Source organism: Dasypus novemcinctus, chromosome 4, assembly GCF_030445035.2.
Source record: "Dasypus novemcinctus isolate mDasNov1 chromosome 4, mDasNov1.1.hap2, whole genome shotgun sequence".
In the NCBI taxonomy this organism is placed as follows: domain Eukaryota; kingdom Metazoa; phylum Chordata; class Mammalia; order Cingulata; family Dasypodidae; genus Dasypus; species Dasypus novemcinctus.
In genome coordinates, this window is record NC_080676.1 from 65577936 (window position 1) to 65600373 (window position 22438).

The window sequence follows — 22438 nt, forward strand, 5'->3', positions numbered from 1 at the left end:
ATCATCACAGTAGTATGGATCAGATAATGATCTTCCTGGTACAATAATAATGTGCCTTATGAATTTTCTTTTTCTAGGTGCTCTGGTAGCCCTATACCATGAATTTGCTCCAAATAATCTTCAAAATTATCATTTATATCATTTTGTAAATATTAAGCATTCCTTAAAACTGCAATTGCAACAGGAGCAGTAGCAGTGGAGGCAGTGGATGTGTGCTGACCAGAATCAGCATAATTTCTTTGGGACACTATTTCTTCATATGGCTTTGATCAGTTATCTATTGTCCTATCACTTCATATGTAGAATTCCCTTTAGAATCTCTTGTAGGGCTGGACTGGTGGTGGTGAACTTTTTGAGTTTTTTGTTTATCTTGGAATATCTTAGTCTTTCATTTCTGAAAGACAGTCTTGCCAGATACATAATTCTTGATTGGCAGTTTTTTTGTTGCTGTTTTCAGCACTTTAAATATGCCATCCCACTGCTTTTTAGCCTTCATGGTTTCTAGTCAAAAATCAGTTCCTTTGTATGTAACACATTGCTTCTCTCTTATGGCTTGTTTTCTCTATCTTTGGCCTTCATCAGTTTTATTATAATATGTCATAGTGTCCACCTGTTTGGGTTTATCCTGTTTGGCATTCATTGAGCATCTTGGACATGTATATTTATGTCTTTTGTTAAATTTGGGAAATGCTTAGTCATTATTTCTTGAGTATTCTCTCTGCTACTTTGTCTCTTTTATTCTCCTTCTTGGATTCCCATAATGCATATATTGGCATGCTTGATGATGTCCCACACGTTTCTCAGTCTCTGCTCACTTTTCTCCAATCTTTTTTTCTTTCTGCTCTCAGATTACATGATTTTAATGCTTTTATCTTCAAGGTCACAGATCTTTTCTTCTGCCAGCCCCAATACAGAACCCTTCTAAGGAGTTTTTAATTTCTATTATTATGATTTTTATCTCTAATTTATTTTCATAATTTCTGTATTTCTATTGATATTCACTTTGTATTCATTCATCCAGTATATTCTTGATTTCCTTTAGTTCTTTGTCCATGCTTTCCTTTAGCTCTTTGAGCATATTTAGGACAATTTTTTACAAGTCTTTGTTTGACATGTCTCATGTCTTCTTCACCTTGATGACTTCTAATGTTTTAATCTTTTCCCATGCTTCATAATAAGCTGGTGAAGGAATGGTTGAAGTGTTTGCACAAGCACCAGAAGATCCTACTATTATTTATTTATTTAATTCATTTATTTATTATTTACACATGTTAATAAAGCATAAATCCATCCAAAGTGTGCCAACACTGGTATTCATTATAATCAATAGTTGTGCATTCATCACTTCAATCATTTTTAGAGCATTTTCATTAATCCAGTAATAATAATTCCACAAAAAAACAAAACCAACCAACCAAACAAATGAATAAAACTAATCACCTCTCAATCTCTCTATGCTTCCCCTTCCATACATACCTGTTTCTGTCTTACTGGTATACTTGTGTTTATATATTTTCAAACACAATCATATATGCTATCACCCATATTCATAATTTACATGAGGTCTCACTACATTATACAGTCCCATGTTATGTTTTTTAACTTTCCTCCTAGAAATATAAATGTCCTTTGGCTTTCCCTTTCAATCACAGTCATAGACTAATAATAACTCTGTTAGTCACAAACACCATGAAGTGCTCTCACCACTTCCTTTTATTTCCAAAGATTTATGTACAACCTTTTAACTACTTCTGCAGAGATTAACCATCAGCCTGCCATTCTCTACCCCCATACTATTTTCTGGTAAACTATATTGTAATTATTAATTACTATATTGTAATTATTGTAATTAAAAAACTATATTGTAATTATTGTAATTATGTAAATATGTTTACATAACATATTTAGTTCATAAGAGCACAATCATCCAGTATTTGTCCTTTGTCTAGCTTGTTTTACTCAACATAATGTCCTAGAGTCATTCATGTTGTCATATGCTTCATGAGTTCATATTTTCTTCTGACTGCGTAATATTCCATTGTATGTAAACACCAACATTTGTTTATTTATTCTTCAGTTGATGGACACTGGTGTTGTTTTCCAACTTTTGGCTATTATGAATAACACCATTATGAACAATGGTGTGCAGATGTCTATTTGTGTCACTGCTCTCATTTTTTCTAGGTATATACCCAGTAGTGGTATTGCCAAGTCAAGTGGCAAATTTAGTGCCAAACAGGCCTCCACAGTGGCTGTACATTCTGCATCCCTACTAACTGTAAGTAAGCATTCCTATCTCTCCACAACCTCTCCAACATTTACAGTTTTCTGACTTTTTAATGTGGCCATTCTAATAGGCATGAAATGATAGCTCATTGTAGTTTTGATTTGCATTTCCCTAATCACTAGTGATGTTGAATACATTTTTTCATGTGTTTTTTTGGCATCTTTATTTCTTCTTTGGACACTTTTCAAACCTTTTGCTCATTTTTTAAGTGGATGGTTTGTCTTTTTTATTGATGAGTTGTATGATCTCTTTATATATCATGGATATTAAACCCTTATTGGTTATGTGATTGCCAAATATTTTCTCCTGTTTTGTTGGCTGCCTTTTCAGCCCATTGACAAAGTCATTTGGAGTATAAAAGTGTTTCATTTTGAGGAGGTTCCATTTATCTATTTTTTCTTTTGTTGCTTATGCTTTGGGTATAAGGTTTAAGAAATTACTGCCTACCAAAAGGTCTTGAAGATGTTTTCCTACATTTTCTTTTAGGGGTTTTATGGTTATTGCTTTTATATTTACATCCTTGATCAATTTTGAGTTAAATTTTTGTATAAGGTGTGAGATTTGGGTCTTCTTTCTTTCTTCTGGTTAAGACTATCCAATACCACTTGTTGAACAGACTGTTTTGGCCCAGCTGGGTAGGGCTTAACAGCCTTGTAAAAATCACTTGACTGTAGACGTGAGGGTCTATTTTGGAGCTCTTAATTAAGTTCCGTTGGTCAATCTGCCTTTATGCCAGTATCATGTTTTAACCACTGTAGCTAAGTAATATGCTTTAAAGTCAGGAAGTGGGAGTTCTCCAACTTCATTCTCATTTTTTAAAGACATTTTTGGCTATTTGGGACCCTTTGCCATTCCAGATAAATTTGATTATTACTTTTCCATTTCTGCAAACAAGGCATTTGGGATTTTTATTGGGATTGCATTGAATCATAAATCAGTTTGTGTTGAACTGACTAAATGATATTTAGTCTTCTAACCCATGACAATATAATGTCCTTCATTTATTTAAGTCTTCTTCAGTTCCTTTTAGCAATGTTTTATAGTTTTCTGAATACAGAACCTTTATGTCCTTGTTTACATTTTTTCCTAAATATTTTATTGTTTTAGTTGCTCTTATGACTGGACTTTTTTTCTGATTTCCCCCTCAGATTGCACAGTAGTAATGTGTAGAAACACCATTGTTTTTTGCATATTAGTCTTGTATCCTGCCACTTTGCTGATTTAGTCTATTAATTCTAGTAGCTTTGTTGTGGATCTTTCAAAATTTTCTAGATATAGGATCATATCAGAAGCAAATAGTGAAAGTTTTACTCCTTCTTTTCCTATTTGGGTTCCTTTTATTTTTTTACCTAGCCTAATTGCTCTAGCTAGAACTTCTAGAGCAATATTGAATAATAATGGTGACGGTGGGCATCCTTGTCTTGTTCCTAATCTCAGCAGGAAAGCTTTCAATCTTTCATCATTGAATACAATGCTAGCTGGAAGTTTTTCATATATTCATTTTAACATATTGAGAAAGCTTCCTTCTATTCCTATCATTTGGAGTGCTTTTACTCAAGAAAGAGTGCAGTATTTTGTCAAATGGCTTTTCTGCATCAATAGAAATGATTGTATGATTTTTCTTCTTCAATTTATCTATGTGGTTTATTATACTAATTAATTTTCTTGTGTTAAATTATCCTTGCATATCTTTTTTTTTCTTTTTTTAAACTAAATTTACTTTTAAATATGTAATTCTTTTAGTGTGCTTTTGGATTCAGTTTGGAAGTATTTTATTGAGGATTTTTGTATCTATGTTCATTAGAGATACTGATCTGTGGTTTTCTTTTTTTGTAGTATCTTTATCTGGTTTTGATAGTGTGGTGATGTTGGTTTTGTAGAATGAGTTTGGTAGCATTCTTTCCTGTTCAATTTTTTGCAAGAGCTTGAGAAATATTGGTATTAGGTCACCTTTGAATGATTGGTAGAATTTGCCTGTGAAGCCATCTGGTCCTGGGCTTTTCAACTTTGGGAGGTTTTTGATGACTATTTCAATCTCTTCACTCATGATTGGTTTTTTGAAGTCTTCTGTTTTTCTTATGGTCAGGGTAGGTGGTTCATGTGTTTCTAGGAATTTGTCCATCTCATCTACATTGTCCATTTTTTTGGCATACAGTCATTCATAATATTCATGTATGATCTCTTTTATTTCTGCAGGCTCAGTATAATGCCCTCCCCCCATTTCTGATTTTATTTGCATCTTCGCTATTTTCTCTTTGTCAGTCTAGCTAAGGGTTTGTCAATTTCTTTGATCTAAAAGAACCAACTTTTGGTTTTGTTCATTCTCTCCATTGTTTTTGTTGTCGTTCTCAATTTAATTTATTTCTGCTCTTATCTTTACTATTTCTCTCCTTTGGCTTGGTTTGTGATTAATTTGCTGTTCTTTTTCTTTTCTTTTTTTCCTTCCATTATATTTTTTTAAAATTAAAGTTAATAGATCACAAGGAATGTTACAGTAAAAAACATAAAAAAACAAAAAACATAAGAGCTGCCCATATAATCCACTCCCCACCCCCACATCATTTTTGTAAATTGTATTTTTTGAAGATATACATCACAAAAAATGTTACATTAAAAAATATGAGGTTCCCATATACCCCCCACCCCCCCCACCCCACTCCTCCCACACCAGAAAACTTCCCCATCATTGTGGCACACTCATTGCACAAAGTGAACACATTTTGGGGCACTGCTGCACCACATAGATAATAGTTCACCCTGTAGTTCACACTCTCCGCCAGTACATTCAGTGGGTTATGGCAGGATATATAAAGTCCAGCACCTGACCTTGCAATATCATTTAGGACAACTCAAAATCCCCAAAATGCCCCCACCTCACATCTCTTCTACCCTTTCCTTGCCCTCAGAATTACTGTGGCCACTTTCTCCACCTCAATGCTAAAATTTCTTCTATTATTCATCACAATGGTTTTATAGTAGAATATCAGTAAGTCCATTCTAGTCCATATTTTATTCCTCCATTCTGTGGACCCTGGGATGGTGATGACCTCTCCACCTCTAGAACAAGAGGGGCTTGGATTCCACATGGATGATTGTTGTTCTTTTTCTAGTTCCTCCAGGTATTTAGTTAGATATTCAATTTTATCTTTTTTCTTTTTTAATGTAAATATTGAGGTCTATAAATTTCCCTCTGTGTACTACCTTTGTGGTGTCCCATAGTTTTTTTTTTGTTTTTTGTTTTTTTAGTTTTTTAAAAGATAGTTAGATTACATAAATGTTACATTAAAAATATAGGGGATTTCCACATGCCCTGCTTACCACATCTCCCACACATTCCCACATTAACAACATCCCTCATTAGTGTGGTACATTCATTGCAATTGATGAACACATTTTGGAGCATTGCCCCTAAGCACGGATTCGAGTTTACATTGCAGTTTTCAATCTTTCCCACACAATTTTGTAAGTTATTACAAGATATATAATGACCTGTTTCTGTCATCGCAGTGTCATTCAGTATAATTCCCAAGCCCTGAAAATGCCCCCATAGGTTTTAATATGTTGTGTTCTCATTTTCATTTGTCTCAAGATATTTGCTGAATTCTCTTGCAATTTATTCTTTGACCCACTGAATTTTTCATTTTTCTGTCCGTTATTGATTTCCAGCTTCATTCTCTTATGATCCAAGAAAGTGTTGAAACTTATCTTGTGAACCAACATATGGTCTATCTTGGAGAAGGGTTCATGAGCCCTTGAAAAGAATGTATATACTGCTGTTTTGGGGTGCAATGCTCTATAGATGTCTGTTAGGTCTAGTTCATTTATCATATTATTCAAGTTCTCTTCTTCTTTATTCATCCTCTGTTCAGTTGTTCTATCCAACACTGAGAGTGGTGTATTGAAATCTCCAACTTTTATTGTACAGACATCTATTTCTTTCTTCAGCTTTGTCATTGTGTGCCTCATGTACCTAGAGGCACTGAGGTTAGGTGCATAAATATTTAAAATTAGTATATTTATTTACTAAATTTACTAAATATACTAAAATTAGTATAGTTATTTCTTCTTGCCCCCCCTTTTTTTTTTTTAGTATATAATGACCTTCTTCATCCCTTTCCAACTTGTCCTTTTAACCTGGTTTTGCCCTTACATCTGAAATGAGTCTTTTATAGAAAACATATAATGGCTCTTATTTTTTATCCATTCTATCAGTCTATGTCTTTTGATTGGAGAGTTCAAACCATTAACATTCAGTGTTATTATTGTAAGGCATTACTTACTTCATCCATTTTGTCCTTTGAATTTTTGTTATTATATCATACTATTGTCTGTTCTTTTTTCCCTTTAATTTACACTTCCTAATAATGTTCATTTATACTCTTCTCCAAGTCTCTTTCCCTTGTTTTTTTCCTTTCAGGCTGCTACATCCCCTTTGGTATCTCTTATAATTCTTGTCTTTTTGTAATATATTTTAATAGATTTTGTTTGCCTGTGGAGGATTTCGAACTCACTCTCATTTTTGAAGATAGCTTTGATGTATACAGAATTCTTGGCTGGCAATTTTTCTTTCAGTACCTTAAATACATCATACAACTTTCTTCTCTTCTCCATGGTTTCTGATGAGAGGTTGGAACTTAATCTTATTGAGATTCCCTTATATGCAATGGTTTGCTTTTCTCTTGCTACATTCAGAATCCTCTCTTTATCTCTGACATTTTTCATTCTGAATAGTAGGTATCTTGACTTAGGTCTATTTGGATTTATTCTGCTTGAGGTTCATTGTCCTTGTATTTGACATTTAGTCTTTCATAAGGGTTGTGAAGTTTTTGGTCTTTATTTCCTCAAATATCCTTTCCTTTTCCATTCTCTCCTCCTTCTGGGACACTCATAATGCATACATTTGTATGTTTCATGTTGTCATTCAATTCTCTGAGACCTTGTTCCATTTTTTCCATTCTCCCCCTCTTTCTGTTTTCCTGTCTTTTCAAGTTCAGATGTTCTGTCTTCAAATTCACTTAATTCTGTCTTCAAGCAATTCAAATCTGCTCTTATTTGCCTCGAATATATTTTTAATTTTATCCATCATGTCTTTTGTTCTCATGTCTTTATGCTCACCCACTGCCTTCTTAATATCCTGTATCTCTTCAGTCATATTTTCTTTCAATTCACTAAATTGATTTAGGAGAGTTGTGTTATTATCATTTATTAATTGTCTTAAATCCTATATCTCTTCAGGATATTTGGTTTGTTTCTTTGGCTGGGCCATTTCTTCCTGTTTCCTAGTATGACTTGTAAATTTTTGCTGATGTCTAGGCATCTGAATATGTTGGTAAATTTACTCTGATAACCAATTTCTCTCTCTTGTATATTGTTTGCTTTTTTTTTCTTTCTCACAGCTCTTCTTTGATATTTGGTTCAACTTATTCTAAATTTGTAAAATTGCCCAGCTTAGGTTATCAAAATCATGCCAGGGATTCACTAATAGGGTGTAGATATTCTCCCAGGAGTTAGAGAACAGAAAGACCCAAAAGCAGTTATTGTCCATGCAATTTCCAGACTGGTGAACAGATGGTGCTCTTTGGTGCACCTTTCCATGGAAAGGAAATCTCCATTTTCCTTTGCTTTGTTCTGTCCAAAGCCAAGATTCAAAGTGGACTCCACTGACTGAATTCACTGATGAAAATCTCCCCAACTCCCTTCCCTTTTCCCTTGTAATATCTGACAGGAAGGAAGATGTCTGTTCCCATTTCAGTCAGTTGCAGTGAGTCAGGTGTTTTGCCCCAGCTTAATATCTTGGGGGAGGGGGAGGAGGACCCTTCCCAACTGCCCTGGGGGTTTGGTAACTCATATTTTTTGTTTCTTCACTTCTCTGTCCTTCACCCTCTAAGGCATTGTGAAGCACTGTCATAGTCCTCTGACCCCCAAAGCAGGTCCCTCAGGCAACTTTTGGCTCTTTCTCCATTGTTTTTGGAAGAGAGTTGAGCCCTGCCTGCCTAAACCCATGCCATCTTCCCACAATTTCCACTACATTTTTAAGTTGCCTTTTTCTTGATTTGGTGTTCCTGTTACTACAAATCTTTAACTTCGCAAAAGTGTCTTCCCAATTCCTGCTGTTTTTCAAAGCTTCTTTGTAGGGATGAAATCCTAAAGCTTCTCACTTCACCATATTGTTCTTTTATTCTCAAATAATTTTTAAAGAAATTAAGAAAAGAGAAGAAAATGGTATTTTATACTACAGATATGTTCCGCAGTTTTAGCCCCTTCCTTTTATCTGAATTTCTGTCTGGTGCCATATCCTTGAATTTCCTTGAGTATTGTGATTAGTGTAGATTTGCTGAAAGCTAATTCCCTCAATTTTTATCTGAATATGTCTTTATTTCACTTTATTTTTTTCTGAAAAAAAAATTTATTTTAATGACATAGATACTAAATACATAAATGTAATGAGATTACTTCATTCTTTTATTTAACTGACATTTATCTAGCACCCACTGTATGCTCCCACTTAATAGGCATTGCACAGTCTTTGTAGTATTTGTGAAGTAACCATTATTATTCAGGCACTTAAATGTGCAGTGTCCCATTTAGTACTTGTTCCACCCTCATTTTTAAATTTTCACTAGATATAGAATTGTAGGTTGACTTTTCATTTTGATATGTTTTATTTCAGTTCTTTAAAGTGTTTCTTTATTGTCTTCTAGCTTATATTATTTCTGATGAGAAATCATTGTTCATATCTCTATTTTCCTATATAAGATGTTTTTCTTTTGTTCTTTTGTTGTTTTTCTGTATACCTAGTGGTTTTTTTTTTTAAGAATTTGCTGTTATTTTTGACTTTCATGAAATTGACTATAAAGTGTCTAATTGTGCTTTCTTTTTTTCCAGTGTAGATATTCATTTAATGCATGCTTGTTGCGCAATCAAGGAGCATATAAATGTATTGGAGCTAGAGGATTATCAAGGTGAAAATTTTCTCCAAATGTCCAATTCACTATTTGCCAATGAGTATTCCATAGTATCTATTTATTGACAAAATGCTTTGTGCTGAAAGGAATTTTTGTCCAAAAAATAACCTGTTGGCTTAATTTTTTTAAAGATTTATTTTATTTATTTTTCTATCCCTCAATTACCCCTGCTGTCTGTTCTCTGTGTCCATTTGCTGTGTGATTTTCTGTGTTTGCTTGTATTCTCATTAGGCAGCTCTGGGAACTGATCTTGGGACCTTCTGGAGTAGGGGAGAGACAATTACTCTCTTGCGCCACCTCAGCAGCCTGTTCTGCTACATCTTCTTATTTTCTCTCTTCTGTGTCTCTTATGTCATCTTGCTATGCCAGCTCTCTGTGTTGGCTGACACTCCTGCTTGGGTTCGCTTTCCCACATGGGGGGCTTTCCTGCGTAGGGTGACTTTCTCTGTGCAGGGTGGCACCCCTGTGTAGGGTGGCATTCCTGTATGGGCTGGCACTCTGCATAGGCCAGCTCACCATGTGGGCCAGCTTGCCCTCACCAGGAGGTCTTGGGCATTGAACCCTGGACCTCCTATATGGCAGATGGGAGCCCAATTGGTTGAGTCACATCCATTTCCCTGTTGGTTTAATTTTTAAAATTTTATTTATTTCTCTCTCCTTCCCCACCCCACCACCAGTTGTCTGCTCTCTCTGTCCATTCACTGTGTGTTCTTCTTGTGTCCACTTGTGTTCTTGTCAGCGGCACCCAGAATCTGTGTCTCATTTTGTTGAGTCATCTTGCTGAGTCAGCTCTCCATGTATGCAGCACCATTCCTGGTCAGGCTACGCTTTTTCTGCACTGGGAGGCTCTCCTTATGGGTACACTCCTTGTGTGTGGGGCTCCCCTACAAGGGGGCACCCCTGCATGGCACAGCACTCCTTGTGTGCATCAGCACTGTGTGTGGGCCAGCTCATGACATGGGTCAGGAGGCCCTGGGTTTGAACCTTGGACCTCCTATGTGGTAGGTGGATGCCCTATCCATTGGGCCAAATCCACTTCCATGTTGGTTTAATTTTGTTTCATGAACTTCCCTGGCTACAGACCCAGTTTTTTTGGTAGAACTTCTTATAACACCATATAATCCATTAGAATTGGCATTGTATGGAATGTACTTTATGAACTTCTGGCCCCAATTTATTCTTTTTTTTTTTTAATTTCTCTCCCCTTCCCCACCCCCTCCAGTTGTCTGATCTGTGTCTATTTGCTGCATGTTCTTCTTTGTCCGCTTCTGTTGTCAGCAGCACGAAAATCTGTGTTTCTTTTTGTTGTGTCATCTTGTGTCAGCTCTCCATGTGCCATTCTTGGGCAGGCTGTACTTTCTTTGGCACTGGGCGGCTCTCCTTATGGGGCACACTCCTTCTGCATGGGGCTCCCCTATGCGGGGACACCCCTGCATGGCACGACACTCCTTGAGCACATCAGCACTGCACATGGGCCAGCTCCACATGGGTCAAGGAGGCCTGGGGTTTGAACCGCGGACCTCCCATGTGGTAGACGGATGCCCTAACCACTGGGCCAAGTCCACTTCCCTCCAATTTATTCTTGAAAATCTTTAGGGACTTCAGGTAGGTTCAGAAACAATTACAATAATTAGTAAAAAATAGAAAGTTGCAGGCAGCAGTGGAGACCTATTGGCTACATGCTCAGAATCTTTCCTGTCTTTTTCCTTCCCAAAGTCTCACTGGGATCGAATTCATGTGATAGGTACCCATATGATGTCAGAGAAGCTGATAATTCTTGCTGTAGAATGCTGTGTATAACTATGGTAGCCAGCCTCCAAGATTGTCCTTAATGAGCCCTTTCTTCCTGGTTTTCACACTGCTAATGTAATCCTCCCTCACATTGTACTCTGTTGGTCTGTGTGACCAATAGAGTATGGGGGAATTGATGATATGTTGCTTCTGAGGTCAGGTTCTATGAAGATTGTGGCTTCTACCTTGGGAGTACACTCCTTCTTTCTTTTTCTCTACCATACATTCAGTGGGAAGCCAGCTGCCACATCATGAAGATACTCAGGGAGCCTACAAGGAGGCCCATGTATGTAACAGAGAAAGTCAACAGCTGATCACCAGCAAGGAACTGTGACTTGGCCAAGAACAATGGAGTGAGCTTGGAACCAGATTCTCCCCCAGTCACCTTCACAGAAGACTGCAGCCCCAGATAATAGCTTGATTGCAATGTCATGAAAGACCTTGAATCAGAACTACCTGTGTCCCTGATCCATAGAAACTGTAAGTTAATGAGTAAAAAGTTTTGTTTCAAGCTGCTAAGTTTTGGGTAACTTGTTATGCAGGAGGAATTACTTTATACAATAACTTAAACTAAGCCAATCAGTGCATTTCATTTCTCTTTCCACAGTAATAGGAATTGAGGTGCACATTTGACTTAAGCTCATCTATGTGGCATGATTTACAGGGATTTTGATGGGAATTCCTAGTACATGGACATTCTCCCATCTCCTGGATGGGAAGCACATATCTGTGTATGGTGGAGCATATCAGGATGATGAAGCCAACCTGAGGACAAAACTACTATTCTGATAGGATAGAACATAAAGAATTGTGGAGATGGAGCCAGAATTCTGATAAAATATACTTGAAATTCTGTCTTTCCTTACATCTTTTCACTTATGGTAGCTAACCAAAACCTTTTCTTGTTTAAACTAGTTTGATTTAGGTTTTCTGTCACTTGCTACCAATAAAATTATTATTACTATTATTAAGCAGTAAATATTTATGTAAAAATTAGAAAATCTTGATAAGTAAATCACTCCCTCCATTAAAATAATCTAACGTATATCTCAGAGGAAATTTTTGAATTTTTCAAAATTTGGTGTTTATTATTATCGCCCATTTTAAATAAAAACTAAAAAGCTATGTATATACTTTGTGAAATAAGCCTTTACTAAGCATTTTGTTTATTAATTAGCTTTTTGCATTTAAAGTTTATCATGAGCATCTTTCCATGTTGACAAATAAAATATGTTAATTTGTTAATTGAGTTCTATGTAATCATAATTATTCTATTATTTATCTCTTTGTGTCTATCTTTAGGGAAAAGAGTGACAGGCTCATTATCATAAAATCATTAAAAAAATGACTGGAAAAATGTCTAAACTGGCTTTGGCTTTGTTGAGACTTGTTAGGTGGAAGGAAGAACTACATATTATTTTCCCTCGCTCAAATAAAAGTGGGTGTAGATAGATGAAACCTGTGACGGTTCTGTGTACTGAGTCAGAATTAGCACAAAGTTTCAACCAAAAGTTATATTCTGAGAAAGGCTGAAACATACTGAGAACATTTGCTTTCACCCTAAACAGTTGACATTCTTCTATATAAAGGGACATGACATTGTGGGGGAGGTGTACAGAGCATTAAACTGCCCTCAGGAAACATGGGTTCTGAATCCGGGATTTTCACTAGCACTTATACAACCTTGGCTGAGTGTCTTCCCCATTTAGAAATCTATTAGCAGTCTTCTAGCTCTGATAGTTTGTGAGTCTTTAAGATTGAATGGAAAGACGTGTTCTTTCATCAAAATTCAATCTTGAGGTGTAATTCACATAGGCTATGATCTGAGTGATGAACTAGAGTTATGTACTGTGCAACCTATACTGTGTTATGGTCATGTATGTACTCATGATTATTAAATATCTCATACAGGCAATCATGCAATATGACTAAATCACATATCTGTGAGAGATACATATTTGTTCATGATAATTTCCTTTTAATATATCTTCTGACATGAATAGTGAATTTCCTGCTCTCTCATTCTTCCTAACTCTATCCTTGCAGGTTCAATCCCACTCCAGTCTTTGAGACCAAATGTATCCCTATTATGAAGGCATTTAATAAGATATAAGCAAGCTAATAGTTCAAGCAGGGAGACACAAATCAGACTCTGATTTTCTCAGTTTTCCACTAGTATCTTCTCTTGAAATTATGTTCTTGCCTTGTTCCTTGATACTTTGGTGTATTAGTTTCCTGGCTGCTAAAACAAATACCATACAATGGGTTGGTTTAACAACAGGAATTTATTGACTCATGGTTTCGTAGGCTAGAAGGCTTGCTTCCCAGGGTCAGGATCTTCTGAGTGGCCAGCAATCTTTGATGTTCCTTAACTCTCCCTTCACATGGGAGTGCACAGGGAAGCCTATTCTCCTTTCTCATCTGGGTTCTGTTGACTTCCAGCTTCTAACTACTTCCTGCGATCTTTCTCTCTGCCACCTTCTCTATAAGGCCCTTAGTAATAGCATTAAGATCCATCCTGATTTAGTTGGGTCACACCTTAAATGAAGCAACCTCACCAAGAAGTCCTATTTAAAATGGATTGAGATTAAGAACATATTTTTTGGGGGTACATAACTCCAAGCCATTAACTTGGTTTCCTTCTTCCACTAGAAAGTACATTCTATGAAGACAGGGTGTTTTTTGTTTTTTGTTTTGTTTTGTTCACTGATATAACCACAGGCAATATTCATTATTCTATCCAATTCAACTGACAGCTATGATTTTGCCCACTCCTGAATCCTAGCCTTAAGTCAGGCACCTAGATGCCTTCCATCAACCTTTCTACCATTCTCCTTGGTTCTGTATATTGCCAGCCCCCATACTCCCTAACATTGAAGCCCACATAGCTGTTGTGCCAAGCAATTAAACATCTGTCTGGATGGCTACTGCCTGTCCACGAACCACCAAATCTTTTGTTTCTATTCTCTGCCTTCTAAGCTGTTGGCTCTTGCACCTCAGAGGTATTAGTCTGGCTCTGAGCACCTGTCCCAGTGTAGGCGGTGATCATCTCTAGGTCCCAGGCCCTACTTCCCTAGCCTTCTTTTTTGCCTACAGCATTCACATGCTGACAAACTTGCTGTATGTGAAGACTGGCTAGCGATAGATCTTTCATTTAGGTAGCACTCATAGATTTTTTTTTTTTTCCATTCCATTCCCTGGAATGGAATGGAAAAAAAAGAGGCAAACATTGCTGTCAGCCAGAGAACTCATCACCACATGGGGTTAGTGCCAGAACCTTTCAGGATTGACCTCCAGCTCTTTATGTGCCCTCAACAGTGGGCAAGCTACTAAAATTCCCTAAATTTTAGTTTCCTCAAAAGCAAACTGGAATTAAACAAGCTGGCTTTGTGGAAGTGTATAAAAGGGCTCTTGCCACCTAGAAATTATTTCTAAATCAGTTTTCTTTCAGTGCTTTCTTAAAGGGGAAATATAAAACTAGAGTTTGGCAAAGATCTGCCTTAGGTGTCAGGATCTTTCTAAAGCAGGTAGGTAGTATCTGACCTGCTTGTTCAGGCCTGCTCCTTCAGCTCCACCCAGCCTAGTTCCTGTTTTCTGATTATTGGCTTCAGGCTTTGACCCCTACCTTTGTCTTCTCCCTTATATTTATGCCTGTATCTTAATCCTTATTGCACTTGGGTGAGTTTGAGTTCTGGCTACTTACATCTACCTGACCCTTCAAGAAGCAGCCCCTTTGTTTTGCCTTCTTTTATTTTTTTCTCTCAAGTGTCCATTGTTTGACATATGTAGGTTTAGAACTCCAATTTAGAATAAGACTTTTAAATTGTTGAAAACTTCCTTCCCTTCCTTTATGTGGAAAATGAGGTTCAGAGCAGCGAAATTATTTTTCTGAAATAAAGAATCAAGGTCTGAGCTGGTGGATGAAACCTGGGTCTTCTAGAGCCTTAGTCCATTGATTCAACCATCCTGCCCCCTGTTCTCATCCATAACCTCCTGCCATCTTCAGGGTGTCACTGAATCTATTAGCTCACAAATTGTTACTGCACATCTATGATGATGGAAATATTTTAAGAATAGTTTCATTAAGCATACAGTTTAAGAACAGGCTATATTTTTATGAGTGACTCATTCATGAAAAAAATATGTTCCCTGAATCTTAATCTGCTTGGCAAGTTTAAGTAGAGAAATTTTGACTTAATTCTGTTTTCACCATGAAGTTTCTGAGATTCTCTCCTTTTCTGTACTTCATAAGTGAGAGGAGTATGCCTTAAATATAGTTCAAATATAGCACCTTGTATTTAGCTAATTTATATTGCCCTAAATAATGCTATTGTGCTCAAGATAGGTTGTGAGCAACTAGGAACAGAACTCTTAGTCAGCTTTAATTTTTTTTTAAAGATTATTTATTTATTTCTCTCCCCTTCCCCGCCCCCAGTTGTCTGTTCTCTGTGTCCATTTGCTGTGTGTTCTTCTGTGACCGCCTCTATCCTTATCAGTGGCACCAGGAATCTGTGTTTCTTTTTGTTGCGTCATCTTGCTGTGTCAGCTCTCTGTGTGTGCAGCGCCACTCTTGGGCAGGCTGCACTTTCTTTTGTGCCATCCTTAGGGGGGCACATTCCTTGCATGTAGGGCTCCTCTTCGCAGGGGACACACTGCATGGCAGGGCACTCCTTGCACACATCAGCACTGTGCATGGGCCAGCTCCACACAGGTCAAGGAGGCCTGGGGTTTGAGCTGCGGACCTCCCATGTGGTAGGCAGATGCCCTATCCATTGGGCCAAATCCGCTTCCAGTCAGCTTTAATTATCCAATTTCTAGTAGTGTTCAGGCAACATTTTTCTGCATAAATGAGTTCTTCAGAACCAGTAAATGATATAGAAAATACATGACAGGGATATATATTTCAAAATGCCCAGATTGTCTACATACATTTTAAAATATAAGACTATAATTACTATATTTAAAATAAAATATAGTATTGTTTTGGTAGTCTGGCAAGGGACCTGAAGATGCTTATATATAGTTCCCATGCAATTAAAAAACTCAAAAAAAAAACCAAAAAAACAAACTCATCGTACTTGTAAGAAACTTCTAACTCTTCCATTCCTCTCGCTTTTGTGAAGAAGAACCTTCCTAGGAGCTGAACTCTAGTCTCAGGTGCTTATCTTCCCTTCTGGGTGAGGAACGTATGGGTCCCTACCCATTTTCAGCAGTAGAATTATAATTTGTCAGGTTATATCTCATAAAATCATAGAACTCATACATAGAAGAGTTCTGGAAAGATGAAAAAGCAGATTAAAAGACCTCCAGATCCCAAGAATCCAGATGGATCTTCCAGAGAAGTGGGACCAACAATCAATGGGAGCAACCTTAGGTTTCTCTATTTTCTCTCCAGTGCAGAAGTTGCCACAACTGCTTCTTTCTGGCTTGCTCTCCTTTGTATATGTGTGTGTGTGTGGGGGGGGGGGGATGAGGGTGGGTGTGGGGGAGGGATCCCTAAGGCAGAATCAGAATCATCTTCTCTAATGTGTACAGGACCAAAGTTGTAAACTATCAACAAGTTCCAGGAAAGCTTTAAACCCAGAAAAAAATTTCACAGCTTATAAACTTATTTTCTCAGCTTAAACCTTTCTTGGAACTTTATGAAGGAGTGGCAAGCTGAATGTTTAATTCCCTTTCCTCCTGCCTTTTCTAACACCCTGAAATGTTCCATTTTTTATTGCTTTGCAGGACGGGACTCGCTGCTAGCCATTTGATTAGGAAACAATCTTCTTGTGGTTTAACCTAATAGATGCAACATGTGGAATTCCACGGGTAAGATTTGTGAGTTCTCTCCCTTCCCAGACACCAATTTATCTGGCTGAATCCAAACAAATGACTTATTATTTTCAGTTGTTCAGTTGATACTAATGTACTTTTTTAAAAAGGACAAAAATACCGGTTTGTTCATTTATTTTAAAAATGACAAAAATACAGGTTTGCTAAAATAAACAGAAAAGAGAGTTTGTTATTTTAAAAAGAGAGCTGAAGGCTACAATGCCTAAAAGATTTAAATAAATTTACATTAGTCTAGGCTGAGTTTTAATACTATGTTTGCATTAATTTTCAGCATTATTATTAGAATATAAGCAAAGAGAGTAGGTCTATCACTGGATTTGACATCTTCAAAATAAAGGTACAGAGCAAAAATTTAAATTAGTATAAATAGCATTAGATTTAAAGGTCTTTGGGATTTATATCTATACTATAATTCTTATAAATAGGGGCACATGCTTACAAAACTTTCAGAGGTAACTTGTGTGTTATTTTGACATGCTTTCTTTCTGATTCTTTTTCCATTCCTCACCCCTGTCATTTTTATTTCTTCAGACGGGATGTTTAAATTTCAGTTAGTGAGATGAACTTTAGGATAAAGAAGAAGCACACCTTTGTTTTCTTTTAACTTATAATTCCTGAAGGTGAAAGAAATAGTGTTTGCTTAATATCATACAGACTCCTTTTTTGCAAATGTTAAAGATCAAAGGGATTTAGGCTGTTTTATTTTGTTTTGCAGATTTAGCATTTAATTTTGCTTCAATACCTGGGCTTTTTGGAATGCCAGGGTATGAATGTAGTCACATTATATGTCTGAGTTAGGTCACTCAGAGAAGGCAGTTGGCATGCAGGAAATCAGCTGTAAGCAGAGCACATGACTCAGATGCACAGGAGTAAGAGGAAATGCCTCACATGAACATGGCTCATGAAGGAGAAACCAGTTTGTTTTGTGCTTCAGCCAGATTACAGCTGGGAGACTTAGGTATTCCTGCACAAAGAGGATTGCAGGGAGTTTAAAAAGAACAGGGTGTATGATGGCAGTACTTGACATCATGGCCATAAGTTGAAACAATATTCATTCATGCATTTACACATATATATCATTTATCTATTTATTCAGCATTTACAGGTAATCCTAGTATATTCCCTTTACGAGTCTTCTACCTCTGTGAACTACAATGTAAACTTTAATTCTTGCTTAGTGGCAATGCTCCAAAATGTGTTCATCAATTGCAATGGATGTACCTTACTAATGAAGGATGTTGTTAATGTGGGAAAATGCAGGAAGTGTGGGGAGCGGGACATATGGGAATCCCCTGTATTTTTTATATGACATCTGTATAATCTAAGTATCTTTAAAAATTTTTTTAAAAAGTCTTCTACTCAATGAGCAAAGCGGGTTAATGCAAAATGAATGCTCTACAGGTTTTTCACTTTTAGAGAATTCAGCTTCTCCAACTCCAACATGCTTTCCTATATTGACTTTATTTTGCCAATCTTTGTCCATTTCTTTACCTCTCTCTCAGCTTAGCTTTTCCCTCTTTTATCCCCGATTAACTACTTAGCACCAAACTTATGTCTTCATTGTCCAGCCTCTGGATCTCAGATCCTCACATCTGGCACAATAATTCTAATAACCAGCTTCCTAATTTTACCAAGCATTACAACCATTTTGTATACTCAGTACTACTTTTACTGGCAGGTCCTCCTGGGCATAGCTGGACCCTGAAGGAACATCAGAGTTGGATGGATGAGGCACAAAGTATAAGCTAACGCACATCACTGATTTTACATGAAATTGTGCAAAACCCATCAATTACCAGTTTATTTATAATTAAGAATCTTTTATTCAGTTTGTTATTTTTTTTTTTTTTATTTTTTTTTAAAGATTTATTTATTTAATTTCCCCCCCTCCCCTGGTTGTCTGTTCTTGGTGTCTATTCGCTGTGTCTTGTTTCTTTGTCCGCTTCTGTTGTCGTCAGCGGCACGGGAAGTGTGGGTGGCGCCATTCCTGGGCAGGCTGCTCTTTCTTTTCACGCTGGGCGGCTTTCCTCACGGGCGCACTCCTTGCGCGTGGGGCTCTCACGCGGGGGACACCCTTGCATGGCACGGCACTCCTTGCGCACATCAGCGCTGCGCATGGCCAGCTCCACACGGGTCAAGGAGGCCTGGGGTTTGAACCGCGGACCTCCCATATGGTAGACGGACGCCCTAACCACTGGGCCAAAGTCCGTTTCCCTATCCAGTTTGAACATATACGATTTTCCCTAGCCCTTGTGCAGGATGGCAAGGTGCCTCATCATAGTATTGATTATGCCCCACCCCCAAAGTTTAAAACCTCATCTCTCTCCCTGTTGGTTAAATTACTGTATACATGAATTACCATGAGGGTGGTACTTAATTTTTGTTTAAGAATGTACAGCTTTTACATGAGATCAATAGTATTAGAGATATTTCTGTAGGATGTTATGTGATGATATAACAGTGATATAAATGATTAGAAAATTAAAGAAATACAAAGTTTTGACTTCAAGATGGATGGACTATGTTGATAGTTGCTGAAGGAATCACAAAATTGAAAAAGACTTGTTCTCTGACTTCAGGAGCTTAGAACTCAGTGAGTGAGATGTGCAAATAAATACATATGTCAGACTATAAAGTTTTGTGAGAAAAATACACAAAAAATATCTGCCATGAGATTATATAGGAAACCTAAATTAATAAGGAGAATTTGAACAAAATATCAGAAAATAAAGGGGTAAATATGGTCATATTGTAGGCAGAAGAAAGAGTTTGAGCAAAAAATTTGATGATTTGCCAACTTCATTTATTTATTTACTAATCCAGTCTTCTCTAGAATTAGAAAAATGGAAATCATGTCTCATAACCCAGGAGGAAGGAATTACAGTCTGATAACTGATGTAATAGGGAGTAGTTTCAGAGGAGTTAATTAAGACAATGATTCCCTAGGATCCCCTGGAGATCTTTATAAAAATTACAGTGCCTGGAAATTATCATCTCTGTGGGCATGCTCATTCTGATAAAAACTCCCCAGGGGATTCTGATGATCAACCAAGATTTAGAATCAATCATTTAGAAGGTTATGAAACCAGAATCTAGTAGGAGGCAGAGGAGTTCGGTGGAGAGAGGAGAAGGCGAAGAGGAGGGATCTTCCAGGAAGAGGAAAGTGCCTTTGTTCAGAGGCCAGAGATAGTGTCATTGCTTTAAAGAAACTGTATATATTTTAGAATGGAAAGAAAACAGGCTGCATATTGGGGAGTCATATTAGGTGAATCTAGTGAAACAGAAAACATTTGGGGAAGATCTTGTATGCCATGGTGGATGTTCTATATTTTATCCTGATAGTGATGGGAATCTTTAGAAAGACAGTGAAGAGTAATGTGGTAAAGGAGATACAAAGGAAATACTGCTAATGCAGTTGACCCCCCCAAAAACTATGTTTTTTTCACTGATATTTGAAATTCTGTGGTTGGAACTTTTCACTAAAATGAAGATTGGAGTCACTTGACTAGTCTCCTACTATCATAAGTGTTGGAACACCAGGCGTGGATTTTGGCTTTGTCATTTTTAGTTAGTTTCATCTCTTTAAATTAGTTTATCTTAGCAGAACTTACTTGGTCCCTGATAGAAAAGGCAGTGTTTTCAGGTTCCCTGTTTACCATCTCTTTAGATGTACAAATAATTTACAGTTACTAGTTTGTAAATTATATATGTTAATAACCATGACATGCTCTGATACCTGTGTGTTCTAATTTGTAATCGCTGATCACAAAGAATTCCAACAAAATTTAATTCTTTAAGCATTTGCTATCAGCAAGTTGTATGTGAAATGATACTAGGGATAAGAGGATGAGGCAGGTACCTTTCCTGCCCTTATGAATCTTGCAATCCCTGTGGAAAGTGCAAAGTGGAGGAAGTTGGGGTCTCACCTCTCTCATTAACAGCTATGTCATCTTGGGCAAGATGCCTTCCTCATGGGCCCTCATTTTCCTCATCTATGAAATGAGGGGACCGAACAAGATCATCTCCAAGGCCCCTTCTAGTTGTAATCCTGGGCTCCAGGGATCTAATTGGGAAGTGTGTGGTGATAACTTTGAGGTAGATACCTATATATACATTGCTGTTAGGACCACATACTCTGGAGTCAGAAAGACCTGAGTTTGGATCTGACTTGGATCTGGGTTTGGATCTGGAACTAGACAGACCCAGGTTGGGCTCCATTATTTACCAGTTGTGAAAATAGGGTAAGTTAAATTATCACCCTAACCATCCATTTCCTCATCTATAAAATGATGTTAGTAATAGTAGCTCCTACTTATTATTTTTGGGAGAATGAAAAGAGGTAATACTGGAAAAGCAATTAACACAGGCCATGACATATAATAAGCCTTCAATAAATGTTTATAATAATAATAATTGTTAGGTTATTAAGAATTAATTGTTAAGAGTTAATGTTAATTTCAAGGTGAGATTACATGCAAATGAGGAATCACAAAAAGAAGATGGGAGACAATCTCAGCAGGTAGAACTGGGAGACGACAGAAAGACAGGAGTGGGAGAAGGCCTTTCTAGAAGAGGATGGAACTTATGCAAAGTTTCCACATATATATAAAACAGAATGTATATACAATAAAAACTTCCACCTCTCATGTGTGATGTCACTCAGTTTTGCCGCCTCCCTGAGGGCAGATTAGATGAAACTGTTTCCCTGGTAAATTCAAAGGAGTAAAGTAACTTGCTTCATAGTTTTAGTGGAGAACTTTTTTAGAATAGAACCAGAATGACAGTCCAACTACCATGAGCGTCAAGCCCCAATTCCATCCTTTTCAATAGTGGATGTAGATATTACATCTGAGTTTCCAGATTTTGGGTTTTAATGAGTCAGGATTTTGGACAGGTAACAGGTGGAGAGAAAGCCTGTGCCTGAACACTTGCCAAGTTTTGTTCTCCCCAGAGTACTTCCATTTCCATGACTCATGTGGGTTAGCTTTCACAATTTCCATTGGATGCCTGCCTGTGTTCTCCTTTGATTGTCTTGGATTCAAACCCTGGTTCTGCCACTTTCTAGCTTTTTCATGTTAAATAAATCACTGAAATGGTCCTCATTTTCTTATCTGTAAAATGTTGATTTTATGCTCTTCCAATTGTGTCTTTCAGTATAAATGAAATCATGGAAATAAACAATAAACTATAAATAAGACAAAAATGAGGATGTGAAAGAGTTCTTTCAGTTAATTCTCTAAAAACTGGAATATATATCTTTAATTCATTTGCGTTAAAGGTAAAAACATTTATTTGAATTCTTTGTTTTGAGCCTCAACTATATGGATTTGCTACCTAAAAAAGATCCAATTTACTGACCATTGTCAAAGTTCCACTACCCTTAGAATAAGCTAAGAAAGTCATATGTGTACCTTGAACTGAAGCCAGTTCCAATCCAGTGTTTTCCAAAATGTCCTGCCTCTTGACTGTAAAATATGTTCCAAACAAACCATATAAGTACTGGGCCATCTTAGAAGGATCCCTTAAGAATGCTTGCAGTAAGCTTGTGTCTTTATCT

The 22438-nt window shown here is 37.0% G+C and overlaps 1 protein-coding gene across 1 annotated transcript in view; it reads left to right on the plus strand.

The window, feature by feature from the left end:
* Positions 1 to 22438, plus strand: part of CLDN16 (claudin 16) — a 102629-nt gene that overhangs the window by 48927 nt on the left and 31264 nt on the right. The window contains exons 2-3 of the mRNA XM_004460835.5: positions 11274 to 11523; positions 16774 to 16857. The gene's annotated coding sequence lies outside the window, so the exon portion shown is untranslated. The remainder of the gene's footprint in view (positions 1 to 11273; positions 11524 to 16773; positions 16858 to 22438) is intronic.